The following is a 22,305-nucleotide window of genomic DNA, read 5'->3' as shown; positions in this document are numbered from 1 at the left end:
TTCTCAATATTTTCATTACACCGAGTACACTGATCTTCGCTTCTCTCATACTCAAAGCTATTCTCCTTCATCAAAAATAAATTCATCAAGTATTCTCTTCTTATTCCTTGTCTGTTTCTCATTTTTCCATCTCTCCTTTCTTTTTTCTCGTTCATGCTTCGATATTCTCATTACTTTATTTACCCTAACTAAAACAAGATATTTATTCCACCAAGGAAACTTTTACTTCCAGTGATTGCCAACTACCCAGTGTCTATCTACCTACGTCTGACTGCTTCTAAACGTACGACACTTTTTCCACATCCCTTTTATCATAGTTACCCGCCTGACAACCGGAGGCAGGATTCAAATTATAATTTCCCGGCGATCGTTTTCGTGAAACGAGTTTTCCCTTCTAGACATGGTTCCCTCCTCCCTTCGCTGTCAGTCTTACTAATTCTTCCAACGGAAGTTTCCCCGATTCAGCAAGAATTCCCCGCTGGTCGAACGTCTTTTTTTCCTTCCACTTCTTTCTTTCCTTCGTATCCAAGGAAGCAGATTAAACGAGATTAGATCAGAAAACGAGGGTGGAACTTTCTCCTAGGGTGCCGCGGCACCGTTAATTTTCGGTTTCAATTTTCAAGCCAGACCAATGCATTATGTTGCTTTCTTGCAACCCCAGCCTCCGGGCCCCGATGACAAAGTAGCGCTCGTAATTCATCCGGAATTGCATTTCTTTCGTGTTTGCGGGACCCCGTTCCCATCCCCCATAACATTGTCGTTTTACTTAACGGCCGCCACCCTGGCGAAAGTATCGGTCCGCTGATATTATCTGAATTAAACTTGGAATTATGATGTACGATGGTCCAAGTGTCGCCTGCTCGAAGGATTTCTCCTTAGACTGTCCAGAACGATTTCTCTCTGCCACGATGAAAATGTCTTTTGTTGAGATATCTTCCGTTGCAATTAGAGAAATGTGAGAATGAGAATTTTCTGCGCATATATAGTACAGGATATATTATCACGTAGAAGATGGTAGAAAGAGAAGATTCGAGACATTAAGGGTAGATAACATTCGTTAAACACAGGGAAATGGATTTCGTAAACAGGGATGGAAAAGTTAATATTTCCAAAGTTGTAGGGAATTTTTCTTTTCGATTAAAGCTTTTTCTGATCAATAAATTCCTTAGATTCTTTTGAGAATTCCGCGAGAGTACAATGGGGAGTTTTTAAAAATATAATATAATGTATTATATACATACAATATTAATAAATATGGACAAGCTACAAGTTATAAAATATTCGCTCAGTTCTTTTACGATTTTATAATTTTCCATTGAACAATTATATCAAATAGTTTCTGATCTGAAAATTTTTTTCCGTTGATGGTCGGTTTTAGACAGTTGCCGATCAAACGTCAAAAGGTCCAGATCCGAGACTTCGGTCGCCTTCGTCACATTAAGTTAAAGTGAATGAGTGTGACTCGTTTTTTTTTAAACTTGTATCTTGTAAACTGTAAAATTTTACCAATAATACTGTTTCAATTGTACGATCTTTCTGTCGAAAAAGGAGACCGTAGCAGAATGAAGTTTCTGCAGCACCTTTTATTTCAAAAGTACGGAGAATCCAATTTCGGTTCTGGTAATTTTTCACGAAGATTCGATTGTTTGGATTTTTGTAGCTTTAACTCGACAAAAGTTGCAGTTTATTTTCGAACAGCTTTTCAGAGAGAGATTTGATTGGATCGTTCATTCGTTTAAATTTACGTAACGAACTTATGATTTGTGTGCTAGATGGTTAAAACGAACTTCTCTTTCTTTTTTTTTTCTTTAAATCGAGAATTCTGTTGTGAAATATTAATGAACCTTGTCATCGTGAATATTAATGGTCGAGTTAATGAAAAATGGTCGTGAGACCGACAAGATCTCCCCTTATATCTTGTTTTCAAGTCTTTTCCACGAACCATTAAGTTTTTCCTCTTATTACACTCGAAACAATAGATTCGTGATTTTAAAAAGAAAAGTTTTACTTGCCTTCTTTTATGAACGATTATCTCATATTACAAATCACAAAATGGAGATTCGCATTTTATGTGACATTACAGAAGAGATTTTGTAGCAATTTTTCAACGTTCCAATGAAATTCGTCAAACGGAAACTTCAGTTAATAAACGAATATGGGTTAAGTTAACAGAGAAACAATTTATGGGCTCGAAACACTCGAGCTGACTGCTTCTTTCTCTCTCTCTCTCTCTCTCTCTCTCTCTCTCTCTCTGAACGAAACAAAATGTTTTCGAGATTAACCAAGCGATTAAATTTCCTATATTTCTTCATATTTGTAAAACTGTCAATCGTCGTATTAATTACTATTAACGCGTTAAAAAATCGAAAATGCAACTCGTTCGTTAAACTTCGCCCGTATTTCCATGAAAATCTGTCTCTTGATAAACTTCGTTCCTTAAATATCAAACGGAAAACGAAACAAAAAGGAGATCGCGTTGATCGTAACAACGATTCTCTTTTTCTCGTTGCATATTCAACGAAAAATTTATATGAAAGCCTTTTGAATTTCATTTTATAATATTCCTAGGATATTCCGTGGAATACAGAGGATATCCGCTAAATAAATGAAAAGTGAGCGAAACGACGTATAAGAAACTCGAACGAAGAGATGAAAGCGGGATAGCATTCGGTTCCACTCGTATTTTCTATTTCGAAGACATCAGCGATATTGTATCGTATCCGATACAAGCTCTAAGATATTATCCTTTGTTCTCTCTGCAACACTTATCGGGTATCCGATATTTTCGGGAAGCGAGCTTTATCGTCCAACATATTGAGCTTAACTGAGTTCCTGGTTGCTGGACACTTTGACAATGTTATCGCGTTTAATCTTTTATCTCCTTCCTCGGTGTTTGTCATTTTTCCATGACGAAGTTAAAACATCGATCGTCTGTAACGATCAAACGCTATATTCCTTGTTCCATCGATTAAGATTTTAAATGGTCATTCTTTACGATCGCTTCATGATTCGACGCGTTGACGATATTCTATAATATAATTTGCATAACATAATTTTATTTAAAGGCTAAGAAACACGAAGTGCTTCGAAAATATTTCAATGTATTAGGTTGAGTAATAAGTTTGGGGTTTTTTAAGAGATTACATTAAGTGTAAAATTTGCCTGATCTAGAATTATTTTATTTATCCTACTTCTTTATTTTACATCTTTCAAGCTCAAACATTCAGCCACGTGTATCCTTACGTCCTTTAAACGATGCAAAGAATATTTGTAACATTATTACTTAACTTATTTATTATGAACCTTATTATCAACTTATTACTCAATTGTATATTGTATCAGGAAAAATGTAAAAATGTTAGATAAGATATTTTTAACCAAGAAAGGTGAGTACATTAAATGTTTCACATAAAATCTGCTTAATCAAAAATTTCCTTATTTATCCTATTTCTTTATTTTCTATCTTTCATCAAAAAATTCAAGTACATGTACCTCTACATTTCATAAACAATTTAAACAATTGTTGTAACATTGTAAAGGGCGAATGAATTTATTACTAAGCTCTATACTGTATCTTGAAAAATGAAAAAATATCAAATAAGACATTTTTAACTCGTTAATGCTTTCCTATATATATTATCAACAAAATTTGCCATAAATATAAAACTACTCATCTTAGTTTTTAAAATCCTCAACCAGTTCGTCGAATCGTCGAGAAAATGTTTGAACCTTTTAAATTATATGCTGTTAGGATACCAAATTAGGAGGAGGAAACTTCTTCGTATCGCTTTGTATCGCACTAGCTTAGGTAGCTTCGATTGTATCAAAATACTTTGCTCATTTGCAAACAGCGTTAGCAAAATTGTCGACTTTTTTCGCGGATTCGTAATTTTTAATTTAAATTCATATATCCTTATTAACTCTCGCGCAATTGTAAAAATCGCAATTTCGAATTAGTGCTCACGCTTTTATACTTCAGTTCATGTGCTCGTGTAACTGATAACAAAGGGCAAATATCCGTTTAATAAATAGATAAATAGAAATGTCTTTATTTCCGTTATTTCTTTCTACAATTTGCCCTATTAGACTTTCGGTAAATTCTTGTAATTGTGAATTATTATGTGGATAACTATCCCCAGTAGGATGTCATTTTGCTTTAGCTCGCGAGAGATAAATTGTTCAACAAGTCAGCAGGATACTTTTTAACCTTCGTTTGATCTGGATTTCGTACATTTACATGGCTCGTTGATTAGCGTGTTGTGCAACTCTGTTCTTATCGTTCCATTACATTTCTCTTAGTTTGCGTAGATCTTCGTTCCTGATATAACACGGGGCATTGACAACTGTTCTGAGTGTAATTAATTACAGTGATTCAAGATTGTCGATGCGGCTCATTGGTGATGTTTTTAAGTATATTTTCTATACTGAGCTCTTTTATTTCTCTGCCTTCCTTTTGTCTTCATATAGTAAATAAACAAATAACGAATAAAAACGTTACTACCATACTCGTGAATCCTATGGAAGAATTCTTCAATCCTCTTATTCATACTGCACATTTCTACAAATCCCACTCAAAAATACAGAACCCATTGAAGCTATGATATTTAACGATTCTAAAATACACAGAAACTTTCTCTGCCTTCCTTTTTTTCCCCCCCAAAAAAGAAGGAAGAAAAACGTTGGAACGCTTTCATAACGATGCAAACGGAGCAATCGATTAAACAGAATAGGGCGATTGGAGCCGTGGTTGGCTGAGCAGCGCAGGTCGAGCAACCAAACGAATTTTTCGAGACGTAGTCGCGTTTCGATGGTCGTTTACCTATCGTTTCCTCGTTATCACCGACGCGATTGATAGCACGGCTGCCTGCGGCGAACCTTAACACGGTCGTCCAGAAGCCGCAAATAATAATTACGATCGCGTGTGAGCCGGTTATTAGCACGAGTACCGGAAACTGCTTCCGTTACTAATGATTATGTTCGTTATTCAAGTACCACCCACTAACGGTGCCACTTAATCAGCACCACTTTGCGAACCCGTTTAACCCGCCGCGGTTAAATCGCCACGGGAAACCGTGTAAAATACCGAACGAAAGGCACGTCGGCTAAAACAAGCATTGCTTTTAGCCAAACGACCGGTTTACGCTTGCTGTGCAAATTATTCGACACAATATTCGCTGAAAATGTTAGGCTGCAAAAGGAATTGTGATAGAAATTGAATTTTGGTATTTTGTTAACGAATGATTTTATTTTGGCAAAGTTTATTTTCAAATGAAAGATTATTTTTTAAATATTTTAATAACCTATTAAAATAAGTAAATATATTGTGATATACTAATATGCTGACATACCAGTATAGTATTATATTAATATACTATTATGCACATAATATGTTGAACATCTTGATCGTTTTGAAATCCTTGATTGTCGTTCAATTCGTGTTCGTTTTGAAAGTCTTGATCGTCTTGAAGTCCTTGATCGTCTTGAAGTTCTTGATCGTCTTGAAATCCTTGATTGTCTTGAAATTCTTGATCGTCTCGAAACATTCTATGTCTATTCTTTACTATGTTATATATTGCGCGGCGGCACGGCCATATGTATTCTGTAGGTATCTAAATACTTTCGTGTCCCATTGTATAAAATTTTTCCGATTAGTTGCAAGCGTGAGACGTAGGATTTCACGGTGGCGAAAGATAGTCGAAATTCGTGTCTACGTGTACAGGCATTAAAATAATACGGGGAGTATCTGCAGTAATAGCCGCATTGCGTACAACGTTACTGCAATCGCATGATGTAAATGCGCCGTTACACCGAACAAGTGAAGGGGAAAAAACGTCTCACACGCGTTAAATCCATTGTAATTGTACTGGACTTTTAATATCGCCATTAATGCTGGGAACGTTGTCAAGAGACGTGAGCGACGTCAAGCATGGAACTTTGAAAGAACCGACTTTTCGAATAATACATGATTCGCGCGAAAGAATCGTTCGTTGCAATAAGTCAAGGGAAAATGAATGGATGAAAATTGTACATGTTTCGTGTTACATGAGAGTTGAAAGTTTCTTTCAAGAATGTATTACGAAGAAACCTATTTTTGAAAACGTTTAATTTCTAGAAAAATATTGATTTCTTTGTACAGTTTACACTTTGATGATTTACCCTATTGGTTTTTATTAATAAAAGCGAAGGTTGAATGAATATCTTGTCCCTGGTGCAATTGAATCACTCGATTGATTAAAGTGGCTCCAGGATGTTCAACGCGTTAATTACCACGGTGGTAATCGATAACTCACGTTACTGAGGCTTTTGTAAATTATTAACAAAATAAGACTAAAAAATTGTTAACGTGTTTCAATTGTTAAAAATTGTTTCGTGGACTAAAAAATTGTTAACAATGTGACTGATTTAAATAAGATAAGATTATTTATTGATCACCTTTACATCTCCTAATTAAATTAGTGACTGCAATTACATTATTCTATAAATATATAAATATTTAAATATTTAAATAGTATTTATACACTTAATTTCGTAAAATAATACAGTTTTGTATACTTCCCTTAGGAACCTCTAAGAAATAGATATATTTCCCTTAGAAAACTTGGAGCTTTTTTGAATTGTATTGTATTAGTTAGAAGCGATTGCATATTGTTGAATATTTTTAACTTTCGTCTTGTATCTTCAAATTTAGTGTAGTAGAAAAGTAGATGTTCGATGGTGTTATTGATGTCATAATATTCATAGGATTCAGCAGTCTGTTTTTTGATAAAGTACGAATGTATAATGTTGGAGTAGCCTACCCCGAGTCTGGTTATTTGTATCTGTTATTTTCTTATCAATGTCATAGCCGGTCTTTCTTCGTGCATGTTTCCTCCTGATTTATGTATGAAGGTGCTGTGGTTGGCAAAAGTTATTCCATTCTTCTCCTACCATTGTTCTTGTTAGATGTTTGTCTTTTAAGTCTTTATTACTAGTTACTTGTTCTAGTGTAGTGTTGCTTTCCTTTAGGTACTTTTCAACTTCTACGTGAAATAGCTTGGCTTCGTGTTGGATCAGATTGCCAGAAGAAATGCGCAAATACGATATAATATTTTGCAAAAATTAAATATTACATAGCTTAGCACGCATTTAAATTTTTTATAACATCATTTAAAACGTAACTTCATTGGTAGAAAATATGTTTAGTGGTTTTTAATAATAAATATGCTGTAAACCCATCGATAGCAACAGAAAATAATGAAATTTTAGATTTCTAAATACGTAGAAAATGTCTCCCTCACGACTAGGTGGTTTTGAGTGGGACATTATACTTCGTGAAAAAAACCCGTTAATAAAAGTGATTCAGTATAGGAATGTCTACGAGTGGTAAATATAAGTACGTATATAGGAAATCTACAAAACATTTAAGTAATAAAATCTACAAAACATTTAAGTAATAAAATAGTTTCCTATAGTTGCATCTAAGACTTATTACGTTGTCTCATTCAAGACTATAACTGAGGGTATTGTAAAATAACATCAAAATAAAGAAAATAATCAACCAAGCCTACCTGTTAAATATTCTCGCTCCAGTCGAATATAGACAACCTTAATATTATACTTCAACGTGTAGTACATAACTGTATCTCGACATAGAAAATCAAAGAAAATTTTCCTTTTACATCTGAAAAGCATCAATCAAGGATTAGCATCCTGTTGCGAATGAGACTGCAGTAAAGTTACACAAAATGACTAGGCACTAATGTTGCCATAAACAGGAAAACACCTGGCACGTATAATGCGCTTACAATTTTGCTAATATGATTTATCCCATTCAAAACCTGTCCTGTCATAGCACCACTCCCCTATGTATAATGTATGCCAGTTCCCAAGGCAAGTTACTATATAGAATTCGCGAGTCAATATTTTAAACTTTTAACTGGAGAATTCACTTACCGGAAGTGAACGCATCTGCGCTCGCTCCCTGTGTGTAGTCTTTAAAGTTCCTTGACGAGTTGACTCGTCGTGCGCGCTGCAGAGTTAACTCGTCATTCTTGATCAAACGATTACAACGAATGAGGTTCGTTGGTTTATCGCCGGCTGGAAAAACGATACATTCGTTGTAACTGTATGTTACGTCCGGAAATGTTTTATTCTTGTGGAGACCGAGAGCCGGAAACGATGGCCGCATAAAAATTCATTTTTACTTAGCTTTAGCGCGGCGTTGATACGTAAAAATATATTTCCGCGGCGGCAAATCTCGTCTCTCAAACGGTTTCTCGTAATAAAAACAGATACGTGGCGTGTCTTCGTGAAAAAACGAGTCGCGAACGCCCTAGTTTGATATTCCCCCTTTTTTTTTTTTCAAACGCACTTTCGCTGTGCATACGCGCGCGTCCTATAAAATTTTACAGATGGAATTAAGTGGAACGAGAAATCGGACAGCCTCGCGAGTTTTCGTTACTCGTACGTGAAACGATAAAAACTAGAATTCGGGGTTATGGTTGAATCATGTCGTATTTCGTTTCTCGTCACGTTTGGAAAGTTTAGTTGGTTTACTTTTTGAGAAATGTTCCATTCGAAACGAGACCAAGTATTCCGTATTTAACACGTTTTACGTTAACGACCTTATCCTTATCCGATTTTTATGCCGGGAAAAATATGATTGGTTATGATTTTTCACTTTTATATAGAAACTAAAAAGTCATAATACCAGTGGAATAGCGTAGAGATAAAACACAATGGCGCTGCGATAAGTTAACAAGAATGGAATTTAAAAGTTATAGAAAGATACTTTCCCGGAGGACCATTAGGTATTTCCAATAATTTTTCCAGGTGTTTCTTTTCTTGTAAAACGATACAGTTTGTCGTAATGTCTTTCCTAAATATTATTCGTTCAATCACCTTGATAAAGATGCAAATTTGTACAAATATCAGCAGTCTATCCATCACATCGTAACACCAAGTGATAAAAAAGGAATCAAAAAGCGTACGTGTATTGTTATTTACAATAAGAGTTGGAATATGTTGGAAATACAAGTTAGAATATGGAAATTAAAACAGCATTGTTTTAGGAAACAGTTATTGAATGTATTCCAGACATTTACGGTAATAAATATACATAAATGAAAGAAAGTCGATTACACATATTACTGTGAATATCTATCAACTATATATACTTTTACATATATTTCAATACATTTAACAACATACAAAAAATATTTCTCTTTTTATTTCTACATTGCCAAACTGTATACGAACACTTTTGTCTCTGTATATCGTTGCGCATCAAATTTCCAAGTGGAGTATCTTCACAAACAGGTTAGATCGTTTCGAGGTCAGAATTGGGTGGCTACAACGCGTTTCCAGCTTATTAGTCGTGGCAGCTTTCGCTAGCAGGTTGCAGCGTTTATCCAGCGTAATGTGACGGGCGAAAGTATGAGCATGAAATTTCTAATTAGGAAACGAAAGAACGAGAGAAAGAGAGAGAGAGAGAGAGAGAGAGGAGGAGTGGCTTCGAAACAGGTCGGGCCGAGTTCACCGAACCGGTTACAATAATTAGAAGGATTTTCGTAAGTGGTTGCGCGCGCGAGCGGACTCCAGATTTACCACTTACCGCATCGATAACGGGCCGAAGGGTGGTTTGAAGGGTCATCCGCTGAAAAATGCCGGTTTCACGAGCAAATGCTCGCTGAAAAAGTGGGGTAATAATGGCCAGTCTTACTCTGCACAGAGCTCTCCCTATCGTGACTAGATTCCCCCGCGAGCCTCGAATAATATTTCTCATTTTCGCTTTACCGTCGCGGAACCGGGAAAAAACTGTAACCATATTATTCCGCATCCTCGGGCTCTTGGCTATATATATGTCGGCTATATTAGGGCAGAGAGGGGGTAGATTGCAAAATTTTGGCGATTTCGATGATTTATCGTAAGCACTTTCGAGCTTGCCTTACGCAGAATGCAAATTTTATGGGTGCTTTTTGGGACGAGGGGCGGTTGTTTGTTTTAACGTCGACGATTTATGGAAAATACATGACAAATGGCGAAAGGAAGATACCATCGAGTTTGTAACTTTATTATTATTAGGGGAAGATAGACAAAAGTGGCACGCCATTGGTTCATTAATTCTTTTCAACCAAGTTGATCCTCTATTCTCTACAGATTTTAATTTATAACGATTACTACCGTGGTGGGGTACATCGTAATACAATGCAAGAAATAATTTTCCAACGGACGATGATTCAAAGCGAAACCGAGCATAAAAGGCAATTTGCAAGACAACAAAACAGTAGTTTTCAAATTACTTAGAGTATATCAAATTATGGGACAATTTGTGAGCTTATGTAATTTCTTTCTTCATTTTCTCGTGCCGTTAATAATTGCCGCGAATTGTTAACGCGATTATAAATAGTGAAATATAAGAGAAAAATGTTGAATGTTAATTCAGATGTTTCTGATGAAATAATTTTCATTTACATTTCAATTTCAGTGTAGTCGTATTCGTTTATATGTATTCCATATAAAAGTATAGTTAAATATAGTTCTTGCAATTTAACTCGGGAAATATCATCTATTGTTGACCCTTCGCGTGTTTCATCGTCAAGATTAAAATCCTTTGGTCGAAATTTGTGATAGCAATTTTCCACTCTGTGCCACTGCTTTGGGTTTGAAAATACGACAACAAATTTTCATCCACCTTTGTTGCAGATCTTTCCATCAGATACTCGCGGTAGTTCGTTACCAGCCATATTTGCTGACCAAATTCCTTTCTCAAATTCTTTTTCAAGATTATGCTATCTTATTGTAATTCATATCTCCACGGTGGAAAGCTGCATACATTTCTGACTACGTAGGATTTATGGAAGTTTCTAAATAAACTCATGAATATGCAGGGTAAACTAGTGACAGGATTTTCCTATTAACCCGAGAATAAATAGATGAATCGTTTCTAGATTCATTAATAATATCTTCCAAAGTGGAATATTTCATATTCTTTCAAGTAGAGAAAAAAATCGATGTTGTCAGTTTGTACGTTATTATTATTTTTAAAGGGATTGCCAAATTACACAAACAGTTCGATTATTAATATTTTTAAGATCATTCATCTTTAAATCCACTTAGGTTCTCAAACAATTTGTAGTAATTTACAAGTTGAATTTAGTTTATTCTTAAAGCCTTATAAATGTCCAAAAATTCTACTTTCACTGCAACATTACGCATCCTAAATTATTCAAAAGAGAAAGAACCAAACTCCGTTATTTGTCAGAGCCCAAGATACTCTCTATCGTTCGAAAAAAAGTAGGGTTGAACGTCAATTACGATCGTTAACCCAATAAGAAATTCCTCAAAATAGGACAAAAGTCGCGAATCATTTCCAAGCATTCGAAGATGTGGTTTCAAAGATTACGCGAGTTGCCCTGCAAAGACACCCATCCCTGTGGAACCCGGTGCTAACTGGCATTCAAGAGCCGCGAGCTTTTCTTAATTGGCCTTAATGATCGCACCCTCGAAAATGGGAAACGCTTGGCGTGCAATTCCCCGAATGTTTCTCCACCCTTTTGCCTGTAACCCTCTGCTCGTTCCAGTTCCAGTTCGGTTTTTTTCCACGGTTCCGACTGGCAGAAATTCTAAAGACACTTATTTCGTGAGCTTTGGGCCGCCTCTTCGTGTAACAATGACTGCACTTTGCGTCAAGGCCCGCGCGCCAACTTGACCCACATGTCGCATTTTTTTCTACCTATTTATTTTTTAACCGGCAGCAAGCGCGCGCTCGCGCTCGCGCTCGCGATTGACACACGAACAGAGGAAGAACCCGGGAGTCGTTTGGCCATGCACGCGAAAAAATTTCCACCAGCTTTTCATTCGACCCTGGAACACTAACGACTCGCACTAACGGTGCAGAGTCGCTTTGGGACGAGTTTTCCACGCTATACGCGGAATCGCGCGTTAAATCGCGACGAGAGATGGTTACGAGCCTGTTTCTCATCCCCTTGTACCGCGATTCTATGGGACTCTTCAAGCAATTCAGACGACAGAATGATAAATGATGTTTTGAGTGACAACAGCGGTGATGTTTTGTATTGAGAATACTGGATTAAAGATGACACTTCCAGTTTATAAATCTACTTTTCCAATTTACTAATTAATAATTAAAGTACAGGTTTTTATGCATTTAAAGAGGGAATTCGAATGTGCGAAATTGCATAGAATGCACAGAATACGAATGTAAAGTATCTAGAGCTTAGTGCTTTTTGTAATATTTGATAGATAGAAGAATTTCCTACCGAGGTTCTGTTTTCTTAACTATGTTGTCAAAAACATGAATTTGCATAAAAATTCGCAATTTATTAACTGTATTCGGAAATTGACAAGTTACAAGTTCCAGACTTCTTTCTTAATTTTTTAATTTTCATAATTATTGTTTTATGGTATAATTAGGTAACGCGTGATGTATAAAATTAACTCGTAAAATTGGTCACATCTTATTAGAGTATTTATTGATACTAGTAGATAATTTGCGACTTGTAGAATTTTTCATGAGGGCCGTGAAATAAATAAAATAAATTATTCTAGCAAGTAAAGTATTCAACCTATTCCTTTTCTATGATACTATTTTTGCACTTACAGAAATTGAAACTTGGAATCTTCTTTTATTGGAAATGATTTATTGTTTAAAATAATTTGCTCGGATAACAGCAATTGCGAATTGCTGCAGTTTGCAATGTTTAAGCATTTATATTTCATGTAACAGAAAATGCTTCATTTTGCATTTGTAAATTTTCATGTCATTGTTGTTTCAACTTTAAATAAGCGACTATAATAGTTTGATCAGCGACTGTGAATGTAGAGTGCTCAATTATAAATATCAGGAGTAAGATATACAAGTTTTATTTGATTAAAATTTTTGAAAAGTTGGTAGGATATTTTCTGCTCGTTTCTGTTTAACTTCAACTGCAGATGGTGTAATTATACAAGGAAAAGTAGACTGTAAGGGTAGTAGAGGAACGAAGTTAATTCACGTTGTAAGTAATATGAAATATGTTTAAGCTGCTGTAATTTAAACGGTATGATTATACGAGCTGAAATAATCATAAAAATGTAGACCTAAAAGGGAGCCAGTTTGCCAGTTTCTGAGAAACCGAGTTTCGTTCGCGGTTTTAAAAAGTTTGCTGTGTATTCGACGAAACATAAACCTTTCCACTCTCATAGAGAAATTTTTTATGAAAATGTAGACAATTTAAAATCGATCCGAATACTTTTCTTTTTGCCATATTTCTGATACTCTAAAGAGAAGTCAAACAATCTGATAAATTTATTTTTGCTGATTTCCTGACTTTGATGTCAGTTAACGGCTTAAAAGAAACACTGTAATATGAGATAATTTTGAATTGAGAAGAAATTTGATAGGTTCGAAAATGTAAGCCTTTTGAAAGCTCGTTTATAATGTTTTGTAAGAAACGGATAATATTAATTTAATTGTTACGTTAGTTCAACTTCATTAGCTGATATCTATCTGTACAATTAACAGTCTTAACATTTTTTACATGTTCAATAAAATGGCAAAAACTTACGTATTATGTTCTCTAACACTCTAATCATCATTCACACATTTACAGCTTCGCTTATAAATAATTTTCTCTCGCTGGACAAATTTCCATTAATCGCGCGATTTTTTATCTTTTTCATTATCGAAATAAGCATTCGATGATTATCCGGAATAACTTTTACTTAGTAGCACCGACTAATCTATAAATCATCGCCCCTTAATAAATCCCCTCTTAGCAAACAAGAAACTTAATAGCTACAGACGACGCAACTTTTGTTTTTTAATTCGTTCCCGTCACACGAACTAGTGAAAAATTTTAGCGCAACTAGCAGCAGACACAAGCTGGTCCACTGTCCGCCAAAAACCAGGACGGTGTAAGAAACACGGACTGACACAAAACTCCGGCCAATAAAACACTGGCATCAAGAGCACCGGGCAAAAATACCAAAGTTGCCGCAGTTTTTCGCGTTAATTCGCGCTTCAACGCTTTTTGCTTAGGCGCGAACCTTCAAGAACTTTTATCGGGATAAGAACTTGCGATCCTAGCTTGGGTAAGCTTCTCTAGAACCTAATGCTAGCTACGATATTTTGAATTAGAAGGGCAGTTTTTTTATGTACCATTTTTCAGACTTCCTTATAACACGAGCACTAACAACAGCCACTTAATTCTAAGATAAATACCTAATTAAAGGATATAAAATATGCTTATAAAAAAGGTTATAAAATATCAGATTGAGTTTCTCAGAGGACGAACAGATTTACTTAGGATTTGACATCTTAAATGACAATTGATTTATTTTCATGAATTTATTTGTTGCAAAGAGATGGTATAAAAAATTGGGAATTCCGGGCTGAACTTTAGGTGAATAATATTTGTAATTATCATTTTCTGCTACGTCTCAGTGTAATAGAGTTAATCAGCATAGTTTCTGAGAGACTCAATTGTAAATCGTGGTCGAAAATTCAATTTTTTGGTAGATTTTAAAAGAATATAAAACTGCTTGGGATTTAATATTTGTTTTAAACCTTCACCGTGTTCCTCTGTTCAATTTTTAGAGACATGTTGAATAATTACGCAATTATATACTGTCCCGATACAATAGTACACAAATGGAACAAAACTTGTTACAATTTCTATCTTAGAATTCGGAATTGATTCTAAATTGATCGAAGTAACAGTAAGAATGACTTAAACTCGTTGCCACGTATTTAACTAATCGAATAACTAACTGTAGCAAAAATTGGATTTTCCTGATTTACCATGATACTGTACGTAACAGCATTTTCAATCACGTGGTCGAGCCACGACTATCCGTTTAAGTTTCAACATAAATACGTGGAGGTGTCCCGACGCACCCTGGAAGCGGCGTGTCTCGTTTCGTTACGGTGGTGGTACGAGCCGGAAATTAAATGCAGATACCTCGATGCTCATTTCCAGTTTCGCAGTTAACAGCTAGTTTATCAACCGGCCCCACTGCTCGCGACGAAACTATTTCAAACGTCGAATTGCTCGCGCGGTTGTCGATTATGATTGCCGGCGTAGCTGCGTAGAATCTATGGCTTGTTTTCAGGTTAATTCGAGGCACGTGATTCTTTCGTCGGTGATTGATCATGAGGAAGGTGATTGGATATTTGATATGAACCCATATTAATGAGAAGAAAATGATAAAATGAAAATTCCTCGAACGTTAGTCGAATGATTAAAATTCATCAAAAGTTCATTCATCATGAATTTCATTATTCGCTTTTCCTTCATAATGGATATAATTTCAATCATTGCGGTATAGCGAATCTTCTTTTAAATCCCTGACGTTCCAAATTAAGTACAAATATTTCTTATTCATAAATTCATCTATACGTTAATAAATCCTCACTCATGGTTCGTTCGACAAATATTCGATCACCACTACAATAATTTTCTCGGTACAATTTTGCAATGCACACACCTGATCAGGAGAGTTCATACGGTTACTATATTTACTGCTTAAATTGGACAAAATTTACCTGCGTAATAAAAATACATTGTTAGGAAGAAATAAATATTTAACTGGATACTTTCTACGGTAAAAATACGCTACTAATATAATAACATATCCTATAAAAAAATTCTGTGCGATTTATAATTCTCACAACATCAAATAATCTGCACCAAAGCAAATAATCTACATCGAATCTATAGTTCTATTAAATATAGAGAATATCCTAAGATCTTTTGGAAAGAAATCTATAATTAATTTTACGTTCAATATTTGCAATGATTCAAACTAACCGTCACATTGATCGCCTCTAATTAAACTTGAAATTTAGACCAAAATTATGCTCCGATCTTAACCTCATCTCAGAAATCCTACACATTAATCTCAAAACCAGCGTGTAGTATCTTGAAAAATCATCTGTCTGTATGTCCTTTTAAATAAACCTTGAATTTCCCAGCGAGTGGAAATTTCGAGAGATTAGCATATTCAAATTCTCCAATAATTTGACTCCGGTGCTGCGATGACCTTGTCAGAAATTGCACTCCGTGATTACACATATACACGCCGCTGGCAATCAGAGACGACTAATTATGTATGTTGTACCGAGCCAAAGTTCGTCGTTGTGCCTTTCCACGGTTAAACCGGATGCTTCTCATATATCCCTGTAATCGATCTTCCGTCTTTATGCCTACGTAATTAACACGGATAATTCCGTGTGTCAATAATGCATTGGTCGGTTTACTTATAATGAACGACTAATCGAGGCTAATATTATGTGGGGACATAATTAGGAGCACAGTACGAAACGGAACGTGTACGTTGCGTACCGATTATCGATATTGATACACGAACGTAGTAGCCTCGTGGTCTTGAGGCGAACTGCAAATATAATTTGACAATATAATAATAATAATGTAATGATAATTTTAATAAATATTTTCCATCGATCAAACAGTATAGTTATCGTCGATGACTATATCGAAGAATATAAAAGAGCTCGATTTTTTCAGAAATTTGTTCGGTGTTACAATTCATTTGCTGACTTACTTTGTCACTGAGGACAAAAATAAGCGGCCAGATAGTGGAAATATGTTTCAATAAAATTTCGGTAAATATGGCTCGTTTATAGAAACGTAAATAATAATTTCAATTATTTATTAAGTAATCTTTATGTATCATAAGGTATACCGAGTGTACGGAAAGATCGGGACAAAACTTATACACATGTTTATGACGTCAAGCAGGTAAAACAAGTTCGTACAAACTTATGTTCCAAGATGCTTGATCGAAGAGTTATAAGTGTTCAAAAATTTTCAGGAAAGTTGTTCTCGGTTTCTGAAAATACGATAGGAACAGGAGATCAGCTTTGGGAATATATCCAAAATTCATGGAAAAGTATTCATGCATTTACTATTATTTTTACAACGTCAGGAATATTCGAAAGGATTCGACAATCATTAATTCGACGCATGGAAATCTGCATTCTCGCAAAAGGCAGAAATTTCGAACATTTGTTATAACTGGCGAAACAGTTAATACAAATCTTTGGACGCTTGTATCTCTTGAATGAAACACTTTCGGGCACAAGTTTGTATGAACTACTTTGACTTCGTTATTCCACTTGACTTCCTTAACACATAGCATAAGTTTTGTCCCGATCTTATCGGCAACTTGTGTAATAAATGAAATATAAGTACGTAATACTAGTAATAATTCGATTAAATTTCATTCAGACCTACTTGCACTATTTGTCCGTTAATTTTTTTACCCAACTGTATGTCTTGGACTCTGTCGAGTTGCAAATATACACTGTTGTTGTTAATTCATGGTACAAGTGCAGTGAGATAGATTGCATTGTTGAAAGTAGAATTAAAATGAAGAATAAGTTGAGAATTACGTTGAAATAACGAAGTATAACGAGAATAACAATTACGTTGGAGGTATAATTTTTCAGTAGGTCACATTTGAAAATGTATAAAGTACATGTACGTACTAAGCACTATTTTTCCTATTTTTTTCTATTTTTTCCAAAACGGGATCTTAAGCGAAAGGTCCTTACTCTACATTTTCGACTTATTTTCGCGTGTAGAATAATCTGGTGTCAATTTTCTACTACTGTGTAGCCGGGATTAGACAAATTAAAACCGGAGGGGGAAATGCAAGGAACACTAAAAATTATAACATTCTCGCAATAAATTCTCAGTATACGAACATCCAACGCCAATATGTATGCAAATTCGAAAGGGAACTCCGTGGCTGCTGTTTTAATATAAAATTCCCCCAGAAAAAAGCTCGTACCGTGTGGAATAGTACACGCAGAGAGTTTCCACTATCATGGATTCACTGGATTTTTAAAACTTGAACAATCTATGTAAATATAATTGATACGAGCTGAAATTCCCAAGCTACTGCGAACGACTGTAAAATCTTTTTTCGTGATGATCATTCTTTTCAACGCGTTTTCGTGGTTCGTTGAACCTTCTATTTCAAACTCTGTGATGTTTCCAAATATTAGAAAGGAACAACATCGCGAAGTACTTGTTAAATCGCTTCGCAAACAACGAATTATTTGATTGTTCTATTCAATGTAAAATTGTAAAATTAGAAAAGAGGAAATCTACACCAACCTTTAACTTGTAAATTCGTTGGTATCGTTAGCTGGAAAATTATTACAGAAAAGTGTTCCGATAATTTTATCAAATTTACAAGTGATACAAAGTGAGTTATGAATTTTTATCGCACGATCAACTTTTACAATTTTATCGTATTAAACACATAATTGACAAGAAGGCAACGGTGAAAAAAGAAACGGGAGATGCCTAAATAAAAAAGAATTGTTAAGGAAATTGGCAATCAGGCTAACTACATCACACGGAATAAAGTCGGTGTTTCTCTAGTTAAAAGTAATGCTGTATCGGTTTAATCCGCTTGGAAAGCATCGATCGAACGTTTTCGAGGTCGATGCACGACTCTCGAACGAAGAGAACACGTGAAATATTGCCAAGGCAACGTTCCGTTGCTTTCTCATAAACCACAGCTCTTCTTTCCGATTAATGGACGATTAAATTAAAATCGAAAATTTATCGAAACCCGCACAGGTTACGTTTCGATAGGATAATTTATATTTCGCGTGTACAGAGAAAAGCCATGAAAATCGCGCGATTATTCTCTCTGTTGAAAGAACTGGTACGAGAGAAACAAAAATCCACACGTAGTTTCTCTTTGTTCCCTTGAATATTTTGCATTTTAATGCACGAAAATAGAGAAAGGAAATGACGGTTAGGGAAATGGAAAATATTTTGCTACGTTGGTATGGATCGGTCGCCGAGTGAAAATATTCTCACTTATCCGATAATAATTTCCCTTGATTTTCCGTGCATTCGGCTTTATAATTAATTACCACATGTCGTTATTAATTTATCGGCTATTTACTCGGAGTGTTAATGAATTTCGTCTAAAATTGCATCCAGATAAAATCGTAATGGATCGTAGGATGGAGTAATTAACAAAAAGAACTTGCATCAAATTTGTAATATTCATACTAAATGAAATGTTTCATGAAAATTATCATTAGTGTACAGTTTGATGCATGAAAATATTTGACCAGTCGATTATCGCTTGTATTAATTATATTATGTCCATTATAGAAAAACACGCATAATATATTCACATCTATTCAGTATACTTTCGTTAGCACCTGTACGTCATTTTATTTTTATTATCTATTTTTAACTATATAATCTGTATTACTCACAAAACAGTTTTCTAACACTTTGTAACACTGTCGGTGAATCGAGAAACTGACTGAAATATCATGGATCATCGAAAAACTTCGTGATGGCGTGATCTTTCTGAAAAAAATGGACGATGGACATAATTCTAAGTGCAAGGGAATTGTGTAACGCGTTTTTCGACTACAAAGCAGAGAATTTACCGGGAAACTCGATGACTGACCGCCAATTTCCTTCCGCTTTCTGCTCCCTGTTCCCAATTCTCCCACATTCTCGCTGGAAAAAGTCAGCTTCGCATTGCTCACACCTCGTTTCCACGGCCGGATATTAGAGTTTTATTGTCACGGGACACAATTATGTCTCCTCTGTCTATCATTCTCTTTTCTCTTCTTTACGAGCGGAATTCATCTTTGTCAGTCGCTAAAATCACAAATTGTCAGCGACGTTAACTTCAAAGGTTGGATGACTTTTCAGATAAACTCAGCTTATTTCTTAATAAGAATTATTTTCTTATTAAGAAATTCGTACCACTATTTTATAAGAAAAAAGAAAAATAATAATTCCCTTTTTTGTAGATTTTGAAAATGGCTCCTTGTAAGCAGGAAGCGCAAAATGAGGAAGGAAATTGTTGAAAACGAACTTACACCACTTTCAAAATAAGCGATTCATCTATTAATATATTTACTGTAAAAACATACTGACTAATTATTCCAACGCCTATCATAGATTGTATGTAACAGCAGGAATAGAATTTTCTCGAAGTTGTTCAAAATTATTGAAACTTACTTCAAAATTATACAAGAAATGCAAGAATATTCGTATAGAAAAATTCAAAACATTAAACCTCCGAGAATTAAAGTCGGCTAAATAGGAGACCTTTTAATTAACTTAACAGGAACAGAAACATAACGATATGGTTCTCATTAGCACTTAGTTTATTCAAGAAATTTCATCTCTCTATCTTCATTGCACCGATATAAATATTAAAATTCCACGAATTTATAATATCCTATATATAATTAAAATGAAAACGATTAAAATTAAAATCATCCTTGTGTTTCATTCTAGATCTTGAAACAAAATTAGTGAAATTCAGATGGAATAAGTGCTCAGGTAGAGAGATGTATCTTTCCTAATTTATTAATAGAACCCTTTGTTCATCGAAACGAGGTGAATATTCAAAGAAAAGTGCACGTACGAAGACGACAGGCCATTTCTCTGAGTCTTCGAGGTAGCAGGTGCCGGTTCACGTCTCCCTTTTTCTTTTCCCTCGACATGCTTTCCAGCAGTTTATCCTGAGGCTCAACCATTGCACGCGTTCCTCTTCGTGCTGCACGTTAGAGGGTCAATCTTATGCAATCTGTTGCCGTGGTAATTAAACATCATGATTTTTTAATGAAACTGTAGCGAACGCGAGGCCGCGATTTTAAATCTTCCTCTGTGAGTTATCATACTAAAAAAGTTCCACCGCTGAATCGTACACTTTTTCTAACGTAGTTTTCTTCTCTGCTAAATTACCTTTCGCTTTTTATCCTGGTTAAATATAAAAGCATAAGATATCTTCTACTTTAGAAGATATCTTATTGTTAGAATTTTATTTGTTAATAGGAATTTTAATAATACATTTTAATCATCTTGAAACTTTATGGCCATAAAATCTTAAAATTTAGTAAAAAAAAAAAATACCTTGAGAAGAGGTTTTCCATGTTTCCCTCGTGAACTAATGTACCTTCGTGTCCTTTCTTTTTTGTTGTGCCTTTAAAATAGTGTAATTTTGTGCTGAATATTTGAACGTGGAAAATACTAGTAACAATTGATACAACTCGGCCATTGTTCGAAAATGGTTCGAAACGATTCAAAGGTATTAAATGATTCTCGTGTCTGATAGAGCTCGGCAGTCTAACGTAATTGCGTTGTAAAGCTTTCAGTGTTTGATACCTGGCTTAAGTCGCATGCATAGATTGTGGCGTATGTATAGTCGCGAGACAGAAGTCGCACAGAAGTCCCTACAAATTGTGAACAAATGTTGGGCGTGTTAACGAGCGAAATTGAAGGAGCGTAATTTTGTTGGATACATATCTGAAGGAAGTCAAAGTAATTCGATCGCGTAAAGCCGATGATTATATCGTAACCTCGAATGTCGTTAAATCTTAGTCCAAGTAAAGTTCCGTTGAACTACAACGGGGGTTTAAAGACACGAACGTGCACGATATGTTACAACTCAAAAATAAAATAAAACACGGTACAGCGAAACCTTTGATCATGACAGATATAACAAAAGGTATGAGAAAGATATTGTTAGAATTATTCTCTACGAAATATCGTTAGAATTATAGTCTACAAAATATTGTGAAAATTATTCTCTATTATATTTTTCTCTCTCTATATATGTAGTCATATAAAATTCTTCATTGACATTATAAAACAAATTCATCGCGCTGCGTCTTGTATCGAGATCTTCACAAGCTTCAGTACAGCATCTTTCAAAGATATTAATTAAAACCTACAATGACAACAAACACAATTCTTCAATCTATATTAAAAAAGATTAATATTATTCGAAAGCAAACACAAAAATCTGATAATTCTTTCGAAACTGGATCACTCGTAATATTACGCATTCATGCATCAAAAAAATGTAAAGAAGGAGATAGAGAAAAGAGAAAAAATAAAACATGTTTTGTTAACAATGATTCTGAAAATGTAGACTTGTATTACAAAACGTAAATATCCTCCAAAGCAAAAAGGAAATCTCACAATCCCTTCCAAACAATATCGTTCGTATTACTAAGAACCCACACTTCTAAAACAAAAAGGAAAGGAAACAAAATATGAGATTTGGGTTTAGAAAATAAAGAAATACCTTCAATAATCCCCAAGAAGAATTGCCTAAAAGATAGTCAGCCTCTCCATGTGACTTGTAATTGATTCCAAGCTACTCTCGAAGTATCCTGTCACTTTCTAAACCTGCTCAGCGCACAGTCCCGGTTATTGGACTTTCGTAGCGGGCATGGTCGATTGTTGTGGAAGCTGGCCAGCGCCCACGTAACCGGGGAATCCCGTAAAAGAATGCCGG

General features: G+C 35.1%; 1 protein-coding gene and 1 long non-coding RNA gene across 4 annotated transcripts in view; one reads left to right on the top strand and one right to left on the bottom strand.

Annotated features, from left to right (window-relative positions):
• LOC132913520 (inactive rhomboid protein 1) overlaps window positions 1–22,305 on the top strand; it is a 287,110-nt gene that overhangs the window by 221,540 nt on the left and 43,265 nt on the right. The window lies entirely within an intron of this gene.
• On the bottom strand, window positions 19,161–20,853 carry LOC132913532 (uncharacterized). The gene is made up of 3 exons (XR_009659404.1): window positions 20,428–20,853; window positions 19,433–19,649; window positions 19,161–19,349 (listed from the first exon to the last, which is right to left on the bottom strand). It is a non-coding gene; the product is annotated as an uncharacterized LOC132913532 (long non-coding RNA).

This window comes from Bombus pascuorum, chromosome 13, assembly GCF_905332965.1.
Source record: "Bombus pascuorum chromosome 13, iyBomPasc1.1, whole genome shotgun sequence".
Classification (NCBI taxonomy): Eukaryota; Metazoa; Arthropoda; class Insecta; order Hymenoptera; family Apidae; genus Bombus; species Bombus pascuorum.
This window is presented reverse-complemented; position numbering and strand designations above follow the sequence as displayed.